The sequence below is a fragment of the Phaenicophaeus curvirostris genome, chromosome 1, assembly GCF_032191515.1.
Source record: "Phaenicophaeus curvirostris isolate KB17595 chromosome 1, BPBGC_Pcur_1.0, whole genome shotgun sequence".
NCBI classification, from domain to species: Eukaryota; Metazoa; Chordata; class Aves; order Cuculiformes; family Cuculidae; genus Phaenicophaeus; species Phaenicophaeus curvirostris.
Window position 1 is genome coordinate 135,664,942 of NC_091392.1, and position 17,112 is coordinate 135,682,053.

The following is a 17,112-nucleotide window of genomic DNA, read 5'->3' on the forward strand; positions in this document are numbered from 1 at the left end:
ACTGTCTAGTCTTGGGTGCTTAACAAGCAGAACCTTTGATGTTTAGATAACATAGGCCAGTGAAACTCTGGGACATCCTAGAAAATATGCTTGAGATTCTAGCCCTGCTGTTGGAAAGATCAAAGCACAGTGGTGGGCTTCTTTGCTTACCTTTAATAAATAGAGGCAAAGTAGCAGGCTACACACACTTTTGCTAGCAAGGAGTAAGTACCTTGGTGCCTGTGTTCCCATTTACATTTCCTCTGCCTGAGTTCTTTTTTTGGAGTTGTCCCAGATCATGGGTTAACAAAAGTAAATTTATTCTTTTCACTTTATCTGTTGCTTTGTCTTTGCTCTGCCTGAGATTGGCTCACACACTTGCCTACAATAATGGAGATTCAGGATATTGAATTGTCATGGTATATACAGAAATGAAGAGACTCAGAAATAAGAAGACTCTAACAAGACAGACTGCAAAAAAAGACAACGTTTTCTTACTTCCGGATATTTATTAAGATCTCTTCAATAATTTGACTTATGAAACCATTAAATTCTTTCCAGAAGAAAAATATTTAGGTGGAATATGCTGTTTCTTCTGCATGTAAACATTGTAAGGTTTGGATCTTTGAAAAGTGATTCTTTCTGACCATAATCAACTTAAGGTTAATTACAGACGTCTTTTAAATTAAGCTATAAATTATTTAAATTTGCACTGTGTGTCTAAGGTGATGATTTTGCATGCATCCTGTTAGAATCCGTTCCTGACACCAGTAGTGATACGACCCACCATGACCTGCACAAAGAGGAAGGATCTTTTGATATCTGTGTGGCAAATGCGAGCCCAACAAATCTCCCAGAGAACAGCCAAATGCAGTACTTATTTTGAACACAGCCAAAATCATAAATCAGATACTTGGGTGTACTCTGAGTTGCAACTTCTTAAAGTTGCAAAACAAGATCCCAGTCTGGTCAGATCCCAATCTGATACCCTGAACACAGCCAAGGATACTAAACAAACAACAACACAATTTGGATTTGATCCACTACACCTTAGTGTCAAGAAAAAAGCAGGTACAGTAGGATAAGTGAGAAAGAGAGAGAAAGAAGTAGTAGGAACAAAAGAAACATAGTAATCACTCCCACGAGGCACAACAGTTCCTCAGGAATTGGCAGCAACTCCTCCAGCAGTAATTCTTCAGGAACATGTCGCCCAATAGTTCTTCAGGCCAGTCAGGCCATCCTTCCTCAGGATGGTTCCGTGGACTGGTGGGTGTGCACGCTGTGCCTTCTTGGCAGGCACTATTTATAAGGCAAGTCCATACCCTATTAGTGTGTAAGACTTGGTCTTGCTGTGAAAGTTCTCGAATTGGGGCATGCACAGAAACTTCTTTGGGAAGGTTCTGGAATTGAGACTGGGAGCTCCAGGGTCACTGACAGTTCAACAAACCCTTTCCAAGATTACCCCTTTGGGTATTCAGGTGCAATCAGGTGCTGGGGGTGGGAGGGAGAGACTCTTCCCCCTCCCCTGTGGCAGCTGCCTGGGACAGTTAGCCCACTGTCTGGGGAGAAGGGGCATGCCTAATCCTACACCTCCCCCTCTCATTGTTAACCAGGAGCCACAGAAAAAAACCTTCAGGTGCACCCAGCCCTGCACTCAAACACTGTCCAAGACACAACAAATGCAAGTGAAGAAGCCAATCTTTACACATTAATACACTACAGTTAGTGCGCTATTCCTTCTGCTGAATTTAATTCTTTATTTGTTTTTAGAGCAAAGCATACACAAAAGAACGTTCTTGACATGACTTTTAGTAATAAATATCTTTTTCAAATGCCAATTTAATTTAAGAGCAAACTATTCTTTCATCCATAAGAACATCTTTATTTTGTTGTGAATGCAACAGACAATGTCATAAGTACCTTTAAGTGTTTTCTATGTAAGAACTATCCCTTGAATAACTCTTGTCAATGAAAGACCCTGAGCAGAAAACAAAAAAAACCCAACACTGACTTAGATAAAATAGCAGAAAGATTACCTGTTGGAAAGTTGTCAAAGGCAAAACATTATTTTTAACAAGTATACTGTTATTAAATGCATGATCTCATAGCTGAATGCCTCTTTAGAAAATTTTCAGTAACATAGAATGATATCCACTGGCATGTGATCAAATACCTCATGTAATTCTGTGCTTATTGATGAGAAGCTCGACATGAGCCGTCAATGAGTGCTCACAGCCCAGAAGGCCAGATGCAACCTGGGCTGCATTAAAAGAAACATGGCCAGCAGGTTAGGGGAGGTGATTCTGCCCCTCTATTCCACTCTTGTGAGACCCCACCTGGAGTACTGTGTCCAGTTCTGGAATCCTCAACATAAAAATTATATGGAACTGTTAGAATGGGTCCAGAGGAGGGCTACAAAGGTGATCAGAAGGCTGGAATACCTCTGTTATGAGCACAGACTGAGAGAACTGGGGTTGTTCAGCCTGGAGAAGGGAAAAGAAGCCTCCAAGGAGACCTTATAGTGATTTCCCGGTGCCTGAAAAGGTGTACAGGAAAGGTTGGGAGGGACATTTTACAAAGGCATGTAGTGATAGGTCTTAAGGGGAGTAGCTATAAATTGGAGAGGGGAAGATTTAGACTAGACACAAAGAGGAAATTCTTTACATCGAGAGTGGTGAGGCACTGGAACAGGCTGCACAGGGAAGCTGTGAGTGCCCCATGCCTGGTAGTGTTCAGGGCCAGGCTGGATGGGGCCTTGAGCAGCCTGGTCTAGTGGGAGGTGCCCCTGCCCATGACAAAGGTGTGGGAATGAGATGATCTTTAAGGTCCCTTCAAACTCAAACCATTCTGTGATTCTATGATACTGCATTGCCATCCAAAAATAGAGAAATTAAAATATTTTGTTCATAACTACTGAGTATTGCAGACATTGTTTTTTGATTATATGGGAGTGATAGAGTATAAGAATTTACAACTGATCAAAACACCTATTTTCTAAAGAGATTTTGTTACACTCTGTCTCATTTTCCTACAAACAGACTAACAAACAAAGAAACTCATGAACTCTAGGCTGTAAGTATTTTAAAAGCACTCTTTGAAGACAGACTATTAAGATGAAAATGAGGGACTGACTTTGTATAATTTATTTAGACTACACATTCACCAATAGCATATTTCCTGACATTTCTAAAAATTCACAATCAAGTATCAATAGAAAAAAAACACAGACACAAGATAAGGGTGCAATTATTAATGTCTGGTGAAGACTTTCTAATGCTTTGCCTCCAAAGCAGACCTGTGAATGAGAGGTAGATTGATCAGAGACTTCACTTTTGCTGGTAGTTATCGATGCACTGAACAGAGTGTTCTGCACTGTCCTGCAAAAAGATTTGTTGCAAGAGGGTTTCTACCTTTTATAGTGAAAAATCTTTGTCACTACTGGCCAACAATTGATTCTTTTACTTTTGAAAATAGTCCTGTTAGCAGCAGTGAAAAAATGTGTGTGTATATATTTGCCTTCTGGGGCACTACCGTGTTTTTATTCTGCATAGTTTAGAATACACTCAGAATATAGAAACATGAAATCACAGAATGGTTGGGCTGGAAGAGACCCTTAAATGTCATCTAGTCCAACTCCACTGCAGTCAGCAGTGACATTTTCAACTAGATAAGGTTGCTCAGAGGCCTGTCCAACCTGACCTGGAATATTTCCAGGAATGGGGCCTCTATCATGTCTCTGGGCAACCTGTTCCAGTGTTTCACCACCACCATTGTAAAAATTTCTTCTTTATATCTAGTCTAAATCTATCATATTTTTTAAAAAGCATTACTTTTTGTCCCATTGCAGCAGGTCCTGCTAAAATTTTTGTCCCCATCATTCTCAGTCCCTCTGAGTGCTGAAAAGCTGCAATATGATGTCCCCAGAGCTTTCTCTTCTCCAGGCTAAACAACTCTGACTCTGTCAGCCTTTCTTTATAGAAGAGGTATTCCATCCCTTTTAACATATATGTGGCCCTCCTCTGGGCATATTCCCATTCTTTTTCAGTGGTATGGAAAACAACACATTAGCTTTATAAACACACAGTCTTTAAAAACTTGAATTGCTAAAAAAAACCAATCTCTTCAGTGATGCATTATTTTAGATGAAATCACTGGAGACACTACAATTTTGAAAAATAGAAGAAAAATATGATCAAAGTGCATTTATGATGTTAGGCTAACAATGTATGATATCTTTGTGAGATAAATGAGGCTTGATAGGGCCAGGAGGTTCTTTAGGAAAACCCAAAGAGACAAGAAGATTATGCCTTTACATTATCTTTGCACAATATCTTTGTAACCTATTTCTCACAGTTATTTACCTACCATTTTGTAAACTAAATTTCATTCTGTCAGTTTTTAAACACTATACTTAAGCAAAGGTAGAAAAAAAACATAAACAATAATCTTGTCTCTTGCTTATTTGTCATTGCTGCAACAAAATAGGAAAAAACAATAGTAAAATTCATAATAATATGAAAACATTTTTACTCCCCCATGACATTATAAATGCCACTAAAGTCATGATAAATATTTGAATTGAAATCTCCGTAACTGAAGAATAAAGGAATCTTCAGCCTAAAGAAGGGGTGAGAAGTGAGTATGAATCACTGCCTCCTACCAGCTGTTGGAAATGCAGATGAAGCAACCACTGTGTTTGAGATAAGCATGTGAGTTCACACACAACTCTGTTGGCTACGTGCCTTTCCTTTTGAATCTTATGACAAGTTTGTAAGCAAAATTCCCAAAGAAGCTGCTTTAATGTATTATTTTGAGTGTTTATTTAGAAATGGTAATACTAGTAAGGAGAGACCCTCATACCTCAGGAGAGATAGGAGGCATAATTATGTATAACTGTGTTTAAGAGTAAGATAAGTGAAGGCAAGAGTACATGATAAGAATAGTGCTAAGCAGTCTAGACAATAATGGCACTTAAAAATCTTAGTCTCTCTTCCTATAGATTTTAAAACCTAATATCCATTCACCTGTATCCAGGCCTTTTATTCAACGTGCCTTGAGCTCCACAGCTTTCATAAAGATTGCAAAATCAATTACTTGACTTAGAAGGAAGGTTTACTGAGTACAGTGAGGGATTTTCCAAAGGGCTGAAGACATTTTCCTTTCATTTATTTCATAGCTTCATAAACCTTGAGAGAAGAGATCTTTTAAAAGTTTTATTCTAACTTAACATTAGACTGTGAAACAATTTTTTATATATATTGTTGTTTTAAAATAAGTGCGTATTTGTTGCAATTTTCATTAAAGCATCCTAGTTCTAAGGCAATCACAATTTTCATTTACTGCATCCTAGTTCTAAGGCAATCCTTGCAGCTACCTCCACCCTGTTTGCCTTATGATTCATTCTAAGCCAGCTTCGGCCCACAGAGTTATGAAAAACAGGAGACAGACATGCTTTATGAATAATATTAATCTTCATTTATTTATGCTGCTGGCTATGCCACTTAATAAAACTTGATTTTTGCAAGGACATCCTGCATTTAGTCCCAGAGAGCAATTAATGATTCCAATAGATCCTAAAGTCAGTACTCTACAGTACAAAACTGGAGCTATTACCCCCAGAGAATATCTTATGAAAAGTACTGGCAATGAATTACAGCAAGAAGGTCCTGGTAATACTCTAAAGTAAGGAGCTTCAGTTCTGACAACATTATCTTCACAAAGACCAGAAAGGAAATGGGTTATGAGATACAAGCAATGTCATTCAGTTTTGGAAGTAGACTCTAGGTTAAACAGTTGCCTGCCCTTAAATGCAAGAAAAAAAAATGTAGAGTTCATCTGACTGAGTTCTGATTGACTAAAATTCTAGGGCTGGAGGTCCAGCCCTCCTGGGTCATCAGATGGATTCCTCCAGACTGTGCTTTCTCTTATCTGCATGTGAGTATTGCATCCTACTTACCTTAGCTGTCTGCCTTAAGGAGGAATCATTTGCCTGTGGAAAATTCCTTTCCTCTGTTTGCACATGGAGCTTATATCGCTAAACTACCTTAACAGCCAAAGTCTGGTAAAATAAAGCAATTGTAATCTAAAAACCAGAAAGTGGGATAAAACAGCTCCTAGATTTCTGGTTTCTTTATATTTTTTCCCTTTTCTATGATTATTTTTTTAAGCAGAAGCTAATATTATGGGGTTATTTGCATATTAAAAAACAAGATAAGACAAATTAGTTCACTAATATGTCATGAAATTATAATTTTCTGTCAAATACATAATGAAATACATAATTGTTAATTTTATGACAGCATTAAAAATTCTACTTACAAGTTTTTAAATTTTATCTTCAGCTGAAATTTCTTTGTATGTTAAATATATTTATATACTGCACATATCTTTGAAAAGCATAAGAAACTAAGAAAAAATGACTGGAAATTAAATGAGTTGAAGATCTTGAAGCTGATGAATTATTACTATACATGCAAACTTCATGTTCTCCCAAAACCATGATAAATAATTTGTTGTGTATTGGATTTTCAGTGTCCCTATGTAATTCAGAATTTCAAATGTTCTGTCTCTTTGGCAGATTCTATAAAGAGCCAATAACCTGCACCTGCACCATTTTGCATCTTTAGAATCTTTCTAAAATGAACTATGTTCTTGGTTAAAGAATATGCCTTCCTACTGATTCTCATGGACACTAAATAATGCTACCAATTCATCTCTTTATGTTTTTGTAGATGCTGTAGTATCTGTGCCTGTGGAGATGCCTGTAATAGTCTTGGTGCCAACTGGTTAACTGAAAAGTATGAAAAACATGTTTTCTCTCAGTGTGTGAAAAGTGCAAGTTAAAAAAAAGAAGTGTTTTAAAAATGGGAAACCGGAAATGTAATGTCTTTTAGGGTTTGTATTTGGCCTGATATGGAGACAAAAATCAAGATGAAACAGAAGAGAGGTTTTATTGCCTCAGCTAGTTCTTTTCATAAAGCACAAGCAAAATCCTCCTTAAGGAAAAGATGAATGGCACTTTACATGGTTGTGAAAGGAAAAAATAACCAAACAAATCAACAAACTATAATGAAGAGGTACCATCAATGCTGTATAAGTAATCCTGGCAGGTTTTGTCACACTGAAAATACAAAGGACATAGTCCCTTATTATGACATATATAAAGGTCAGGCTTGGTAATCTAATTAGCTGCAGACCTCCATCTCACTGAGTGTAAGAAAACAGTGCACTTCATTTGCATGTAGCTTTCCATGCTGGAGGTGTAGACATGAGCCAGATGCCTTATACTTCTGTAGGTAATTCAGAGAAATGGGGATTTTCTTATCCTAATGTAGACTTCTAATGTAAGTCAGGTGATGTCCCCCCAAATCTGAGAGATACTAGCTCATTTTTAAATTATAAAAATAAGATGGAAATAGTACTTAATTTGTCTGAAACTTCTATTGTAATGTACATAGGTGTGGCAATTTACTCTAAACTGAAGAACACTTTTAAGACTGCTAGCTTCTCTTCTAGTGTCCACACACTTTCAGACTACTTACGTGAAAAGTTCCATGAAGAACATAGGTAATTTTGTTTCATAGGATCATAGAATCGTAGAATCAGAGATCGGTTTGTGTTGGAGCACAGCTTAAAGATCACCTAGTTTCAACCCTCGTAAAAGTTTGTTATGTTTTATTTGCTCATTTTTTACAAAAACTGTTTTGTAGCTTAAAACAGTTAACTAATATTTGTATTTTTGATGTTTGTATGCAAATCAGAAATTTTATTAGATGGGATTTCTGTACGCTTGCCATAAACAAAGATTAATAACTCAGCGAGTAATACATCTGTTCAAATACAGCTCCAACTCAATACATCTCCATAACAAAGAGATTGTATTCATATTTCTCAGAGAGTTCAGTGCCTTCCTATTCACTTAATCTTAGCATATGTTCAGAAAGAATCCCTGACGAAAGAGTTAGGAAAGGTTGTTTATTCACTACTATGTCCATTAAAGAAACACTTGTGAACACTCTCATTGTATCGTTTTCTAGGCTGTAAATGGCAAGTAATTGTTTAACAAACTCCTGAAAAACATGGGATGAGAGTAGAAGGCACAGCATCTCTTTCATTCTTAGAGGAATGGTGAAAAGGCTGTGTGAAGAACTACACTATTGGATGGCTTGGCGCTTCCAAAATTTGACATTAAATTAGCTCTTCTTGCTTTTCTTCCTGTCTTTCCAGATTTTATTTCTTTTCACTTCTTTTTTTTTTTTTTTTTTTTTGCCATGGAGATCCGTGTTCTCCATTATGCTGTCTCAATGTATGAAGGCATGCAGCTCACTAATCCATGAAAAGTCTCTTTCTGTATTTTTGGCTAGGTCGGTTTTCTGCAAGGATTGCAACTATGTCAGCTCACATGAGAGGCAGGAATGACTCCTGGGACAAAGTGGGATTATAGAGCCAAGATTAAGGAGGGAAAAGATGATGAAGGAGAATGTGGAACCTTCCTCTTTGGACAATGTTATGCTCTGTAAAGCAGTTTTGTCTTGTCAATAGAATAACTCTCATCTAGACATATCTCAAGATAGTTCTCAACAAACTCCATGTTGTGAAACTATCACTGAAAGATCATGGGTGTTATAGAAGAGCCTAAACATGTTAGAATAATTCTTGTTATGCACTACATCACTATCATCACTATCGTAACAGAAGAAACAATATGCAGAGTTTTGAAATGTATGAATGTGAAGTCCTATAAAGAAAATAGACCTATGATTTACATTTCACGAGTCTCGTAAGCCTGTTAAGAATACTCCAGACTTTGAAAAATTAATACTTTGATATAGATTTGAATCAGTGGTAGTCATTCTGAATTTCACTTTGGATTTACATTTCTGCCTATTTTTATGTATTTAGATGATTTTGCATGCATTCTTTAAGAAGAAAATTATGACTTTTGTTGTATAATAGACTTGCAAGGCCCTGTGGATGGCTTGGTTCAGCAAAAGAGAGTGGTTGACAAGAGGGAGCAACCATCAACAAACAACTGCATCTGATAAGAGAGATAGATTAGGCAGTGGTCTAACACTCATCAGCTAAGTGATACTGAGGGTGAGACGGAGGCCTTACAGCCTGGTGCTGCTTCAGGCAAGAGCAGAAAGACAACCAAAAGCACATACTGATCTCCCCAGCTCAAAGATGTGATGAACTGTGGAGTCCCCACTCCTGACAACATAGATGGCCTTGCCAAGGGCTGATCAGCACATAGTAATTGTCCCACCTCACCAAGAGGCACCTTAAGGTTTTCCAAAGGTAGAAATTTGATACCTAAAACCCCTTTCTTTGGGAGAGAATAAATGACGACCTTACCTGATGGATGAATTGACGGGCCTGGGCCTCTATTCCTCCACCAAGAAGAAACATCTTGGTAAGAACTATGTACCTCTGACTCTGTCAGATGTTTCCCCAGGAAAATAACTACTGATCTGAGTTTTTATTATTACTTGTTTTACACACACATATATATGTATATATGCTAATTGTTGACCAGTTATAAGTGTTTAAGCACTAATGCAGCAAGTGAATTCATCTAGGCAATCCCAAATTTGTTTGAATCTATCACTTGAATTAAATTACTTATTGCTTCTGGCATTGCAAAATTGTCTCTCTGAAGGTCGTTGATGCAAACAGCTGCCCAATCTGGGGTGCAAACGGCATATATTAATCTTGTGTGTACCAGTAATCCCTTAGTCATAAACTATCGACCAGGTCTGAGACTAGAAATGGATCTGGCCACACCTAGGCTTCTCTCTGAGGGGATGCTTAGAAAGCAAGGTGGTCCAGTTCCAACCTTATGACAAGACAGGAGGATCTCCTTAGCCACCTGTCAGTATCTCATCTGCTTAACATACAACTTTAAGAACAAAATGTGCTGCAAATGTCAATATTGGCTTTTTGTTTTATTTCCTAGTCTTCCTTTGAGTAATTTAGAAGAAAACCTGAAAACTCTTCATAGGGTCACCTTTTATTAGGGTCAGCCCCCAACATGGTTTAAAAGTATACTGTCAAAGGTAGTTATATCAGATCTCAAGATCTGGAAACAAGCAGGTGTCATGGAAGTTCCTTCATCTAGCAATGATACTAGAGCTCTAAATATCACTTGGCTATAAACTCAGTGGGAATTCCTGTTTTATTTCACTATGGAATCCTTCACTGAAAAGATCAGAAAGGGCTTTCCTCACACAAAGAAGTATAATCAAAAAAAAACCCCAAAACTTACTGATTCTACTGGTTTGGGTTTTGGGTCTTTTTTTGTTTTTTCGTTTTTAAATTTCAATTCTGTTAAACAATTGCTAACCACGTGTTACAATATTTACATCTAGTAAAACTGATGGGAGACTTTTCATATGTTAGACTTTGCTGAAAAATTCTAATTTGCATAACCTACAAATTTCTAGATTAAGTATCAACGCGTTTATATCAGAGTATGAAGTATGATTGAAAAACATCTGAAAGCTGTCAAAATATTTGTTTCCTCATATAAAGTCCTTTTAAATAACATTTTGTTGAAAAGATAATTATAATAGAAAATCTGAGATTTAAATATTTTAAGCTTGTTTAAATTAAACCAATTTGACTGACCTAAATTGATTTCTTAAAATGTTTTATTTTTTTAATCCCTATTTGACAGGAACATTTTTCTTCTGGGAGTCTACAGTATTTGTATTATGACAAGAGATTTGCCAATATCTATGCTATATAAACGGTCATATGCATGTTATGTACCTTCTTTTGAGAAATAAAATTACATTTCTCTAAATGTTTGAGTTCATTTAGTATTTTACAGGTACTCTTCATCTACTATTACTCCTTTAAGACTGGTCTTGCAGCTTAAGCAGTACAAGAAGGCATGTGTACCCACAGGAAAGAAGGAAAGTAAAACTTATTATCTAATCATAGAATCACCAGGTTGGAAAGGACCCACCGGATGAGTCCAACTATTCCTTTCAATCACTAAACCATGCCTCTCAGCGCCTCATCCACCCATCCCTTAAACACCTCCAGGGAAGGTGAATCAACCACCTCCCTGGGCAGCCTGTTCTAGTGCCCAATGACCCTTTCCATGAATTTTTTTTTCCTAATGTACAGCCTAAACCTCCCCTGGCGGATCTTGAGGTCATTCCCTCTCATCCTGTCCCCTGTCACTCGGGTGTTTCTGTGGATTTAGTGGAGACAGGTACTTCCCCCCATATTCTTTAAATAGGATATGTTTTTGTTTTTTTCTTTGTTTTGAAATATTACTCTTTATACATCCTTTCTACCTGTGTTTGTAGGTGATATTTCACCATTTCCATGACCTGTGTTTCACCATATCCATGGCTTATCCTGCACCCCTTCCCACTTGATGGAATTGATTGTGACTCTTCAGTGACCAAGGACACTCTTCTTCCAGCCATTACACTGTAGATCATATTTTGATTCTGTAGAACATAAATTACGGTGATTAAAAAAATCATAAATTCAGACATAAACTTACAAGATTATCCTTCCCAAAAGATTAAAAAAAAACATTTGAAAGTCTCATTGAGTTTTTTTTTTTAATTTGTTGGTTCAGTTTTCTTGATTCCTTTTTAGCAGACAGAGTGGGTTTTTCTTTGTTTTGTGGGGTTTTTTTTCATGATTTTGATAAGGATCTGCTTTAAACTACTTAGATTTTCTGTAACTGCTGACAATGTAAGGCAAGAGTTCTAAGAGCTTTCTATGCCAAAAAAATACCGATGTTCCCCGTAAATGTATAAAATATCTCAGATAAAATATTTAATTATGATGTTTTGAAAAACAACAAAAATACAGGAATGATGACATCATTTGGTCGTGTAGTATTGTATAATTTTCTTCCAAGTAACTGCTTATAATCTACCTGTTAATTATAACTGTATCATACCATATGATACTCAAATGTATTATAATGGGTTATAGAAAAGTAGTTTCAGAGTTAATGATGTAAACGTGTACAAGTAATGACACAGCAATTTTAATCCTAGTATACTCTCTTGGTCATATTTTTTTGTTGACAATGTCAGTATCCCTGTTCAAGGTGTGGGATTTTTTACTGCACACAACATGATTGTAGCTACATTATTGTGTATATCAAGGCATACAAACCAGAGATCATGTGTATTTGCAAATGCCACTACATAGAATATATGCAGCTTTTATCCACATATAGTAAGACTAAATTTTATCTATGTCTTATATCAAGAATGTTGAGTTTAAACATTTTTATCATGAAATAAAAATCTTTATGTGTGAATTCTCTGGTTCTTTCTTTTCTGAACCAATCTGGAATGACAAATCTGAATCTCTAAAAAGGAGGATTTTTTGTGTTGCAATATATTTTTGAGTGTATTTCTTGGTTAAAACAAGCGTATGTATACTCTGTACATTATTAGATGTGTTTCCCTGTAAAGAAAAGGGAAGAAGCATATTTAAAAAATTTTTCAAAATGTTTCTTTACCAGATTATTAAAACATGTGCTGATTTTTCTTTGCCAATTTTCTAATGTAATTTTCAGTTGCATAAGATTTCCACCTAAATTACTGATGCTCAAGTGATCTAAACAGCAGATTAATGTAACAATTAGGAGATAAGACAAAATAATTTAGTGTCTACAGCAGGGAAAAGTTTGTTTTCATAAACCACACATGCATACATATTTTAAAGAAGCATCTTCACTTGCTTCATACTATCATCACTCAAGAATTCTAATGAATTAGAGCCAGTATAGATTAGAAGTACAGATTCCATAGACTGATGAAATTCACAAATAATGAATAAGTGTTTCTCTTGATTCTCTAAGTATGAAGTATATATCCAGCTGTTACCATTTGTACACAAATTAAACCTCTGTAAGTAGAAAAAAGTTTTGAAAATAAATTAACAAATACCATCAAAAGCTGAAACAAGGAAGTGGAAAAAATAGCTAGTGATGTGGAAAACCTAAATATGATAAATATGCTAAGAGATCAGATCTATAGCATTCTTAATTCATGCTTTAGACAATATTACCTATTGGTTTATCTGTTGTAGTTTTTCGCCTTTTTAGGGGGAAAAGAGTAAAATAATCTATATGCCAAGAAAAAGAAACTATGAGAAAAGAAAGGTGACACAAAAACCATTCTTATTTTTAGAATAACTTAATAGTCATACTTGATAATCACACTTTGACCTGAATTTATATTTCATGTTCTTCATATTCATAGTTCGTTTGTATCGGTAGTTCATGTGGGGATGAATAAGCTAAGATTCCTATATTTTACACTGATGTATAAATTAATTTTATTACATACTTCAGTTGAATTTGGTTCAGCTATTTTCTGATTACATCTCTGCAGAGTCACCTCCCCTCTTTTCTAAAATTTCAGGTGGTATTACTAGACATTTTCCTGTCCAGAAAATGAGAAAATTGCACAGATTGAGTACTGTGACTGGAGAGAGATTTCTATTCAAAGGTCTCTGTTCTATATTGTACTCCTTGCAGAGCACACACATACTCAAACTCTCTGTCTTTCTCCCACCATCTGAGATCCCACTCCCTCTATGTAACTCAGGTTGAAATGATGGGCCCAAGGAAAGCAGAATGAAATGGTATAGAAGTCTTTGGAAGAAACCCTTATGTGAAAACACAAGTTATGGATATTTAGCTACAACTTGTTAGTGTATTTATTGGTGTGTAGATTTGATAATAGTACATCTTAATACTGTAATATCTGATACTGTTACTGCAAAATGTATCAGATTCTTTAAAGAATAGATATTTTTTCTAAAGAAACAGATGTATTTACAGATATGATTAGACAACTCACCAAAAAGAAAAAAATAAAAATAGGTGTATATATATGTTTACAAGACAAAATAAATCTAAAGTAATCGTCACATGCGCCATGTGTATTCACCTGTGCGTCTACAGTAGGAGACTATAATAAAACGAGATAACATCCAAGGCAGCCTCTTTTGTAGCATTATAAATGGACTAACTCTGATTCCAGTTCTTTAGTGAGGGCAGAATGGACATCAACATGGACCACTTTACTGTTTTTATTGAAGAATTATGTGCTGCTGAGGTTAGGCTCTGGATATAACCAAAATTCAGTGAACAGCTCAGTGTTTATCCACGCGGGATAATAATGACTAAATGAAAAAATAAAAGAAAATGAATGAAAAATTCAAAACACAAACTTCTTCCAGTCCTTGATTACACTATGTTCACATATGTAGGTCTGCGTGGTATTTGGTGGGCAGATGTCTCCAAGTTCGAACCACACATAGAGCTGTAAGTACAGATTCCACTCCAGTAATGTTTGGGGCTAAGTCACAATTTAAACAATCATCCTTCTAATATTGCTTATCAAGCGGATTCTGAGAAGATGCCACTTACTTGTTCTTACCTAAATTTTGGTTGCCCTCAAGCACAAGCAGATGCACTTTGTGCTTGCTGACAGTATCGCTTAAATACACCATCTTTGCAATCTGTTTATGATTCATTTCATATTAAGATACAGCGGTGATGAGCAAGGAAGATTTTAGCTTTCTTGGTTTGTAAGCTCCTTGGTATTCATATATGCAAATACAGGTTGTAGAATATGAAATGAGGAACATGAGACAAAGCTTTTAAGTATTTGTTGTTTTAATTCAGCCTCTGCAAGCCAACAAGCACAAAAAGACTAAATTATCTTTATGGGGGAAAAAACTTTTAACTGTGAAATTTCAGAATTAAATGCCATCTCTAGGATTCAACATTTAGTAGAGGAAACAGCTATGATTTATGTACAAATGTTCTCATAATTGGAATGTTAACAGATACATTGCAAAGGCAAGAAATGACAATTTAATAGGCTTTTAACCACTCTTTTGATACATCTTAATGCAAACCCATTATTTGTAAAAACAAAATGAAATTAAATATGTTTCTAAAATACTTTCAAAATAATTAAGCTAGCATTTAAAATATGAATTTAGCAGGCAGTTAGGAAAAAATCCAATTAAACTATAAGAATCTGGAAATTAATTACCTATCAGTACACAAAGTGTACCATAAAATGTGTACCATATGCAGAATTTCTCCAAGTGCAAATTTCCCATTATGCTAAACTAAATGGAGACCATGGATTCATCTGATCAGATTAAGATATCTGCAGTACAAATTCTTACATTTTCATAGAATCATAGAATAACCAGGTTGGAAGAGACCCACCGGATAATCGAGTCCAACCGTTCCTATCAAACACTGTTTTGACTTGTCATCCTACTACATTGAGCCAGGTTTTCCACAGATAACTCTGAATTGTGTGAATATTTATTCTGAATATTAGCTTGAGACATCTGTAGCGTTATTTTTCTGTGCACTCAATAAAACAGAGATGTCAAAAATGAGTTAATGTTATTAAAGAGCTTCAGACATTGTTATTCAAGGGCTGGATTGGGCCACTTAAGTATTAAGGGCATTGTAGGTATTTTATTGGTAAAATGATTTTTTTTCTGTACTAGTTTTTTCTGTTGATAAGACAGCCTGCATTGCAGGAGGTCTTCAGAAAACAATGTTAAGACTTGCCCACTTTATAGAATTCTCTATGTGAACTGATATAAATGAAAAAACTTCGGCAAGTCAAATAGAAATATATTGTGACAGTAGCATTTATAACTACAGAATATCTTATTGGATCATCTTTTTACTCTTCCTCATACTCAAGAGGAAAAATAAATCATTAAGAAGAACATAGGTATATCAAGATATTTCAGACACTTTCAAAATACAATGAATTACAATCAAATGTAATTTCAAAATCTAGTTCTGTATGTCTCATACATATTAAATATACCTAAGTTTTCTAAAATAAAAATAAATGTTTAATATAATTAAATTGTATAATTATTTATGTTTCCAGTTAATTATAATTATATATGGCATATATTATTTTGTATGAGGGGGAGGGATTTTACCAGGTGCTGCACTTGTTTTTCTTTGTTTTCCTTTCCTTTGTTTGTTTGTTTTTCTTTTTTGTAGTTTGTTTGTTTGTTTCCTTATTAAACTGCCTTTATTTCAGTCCATGACTTCTCACACTTTTACTCTTTTGATTCTCTACTGCATCCCACTTAACTGGGGGTCAGCAAGAAGCTCTGTGTTGTTTAGTTGCGGACTAGGGTTAAACCACAATATATACTTAAGGCACTTTAATTTAAGAACATTATCAGAAAGAAGTGGCAAAATAAATTTTGAACAGTAAAAAAAATAATCTTTTTTTCCTCAGGGGAAAAATTGAAGTAGTCAGCACATAAATTGCATGTTACAATTTGTGCTGGGTTATGGTCTCCGCAAGATATGTTGTTTGAGGGGTCGTGTATCTCAAATTACTAAATCTATTTTACAATATTTTGCCTCCAGATTACTGACTTAAATGCAGCACAAAATGGTATTGAATAGAAGCTGTGACCATCGGACACCTCTTCAATATCATATGTGAAACCAGGTAAGAATAATCACTACCATCTCCGTCACTTGATCACATTCCCTCTATATTACCATCATACTCTTATGAATTGCAAAAATGTTCATTTTGCCTTCGTCATTGAAATTCTGGGGATTTTTCACTCTGATTTTTAGATGGAAAGACAACATCTTACTTCAGCTTAGAGATTGGACTGGTTTTGCTTTAATGATGGGGGGTAAACACTGAAAGCTGATTAAGAAAATGTCATTTACTCCACAGGATGTCTGTCAGGATAGATGCAGGGGAGTGCGACTTCTGTAGTGATGCTGTGGCGCTTGTTGTAAATAGTAATCAACTGTAATGGGAATTCTGTGAGGGAGAAATACATGAGTTTTAAGTGCTATTGTTAAGTATTTTTTCCTTTAGTATTATTGCTTTATTAATTTCAATTAATGAAATTATTTCTTTAATTAAGCAAGGGTTCATTAATTTCTTAACATAGGTTTGCCATTCTCCATCTAACTGATCAACAGTCACAAAATTTTGTGATAAAATTTGAACAACAATGGAAAAACTCAAATGCAAGAAGGAAGTTTATGGAATGTGGAAAAACAGACTGGCCATTTTGGAGGAATATAGGAACACTGGCAGAGTACGCAGG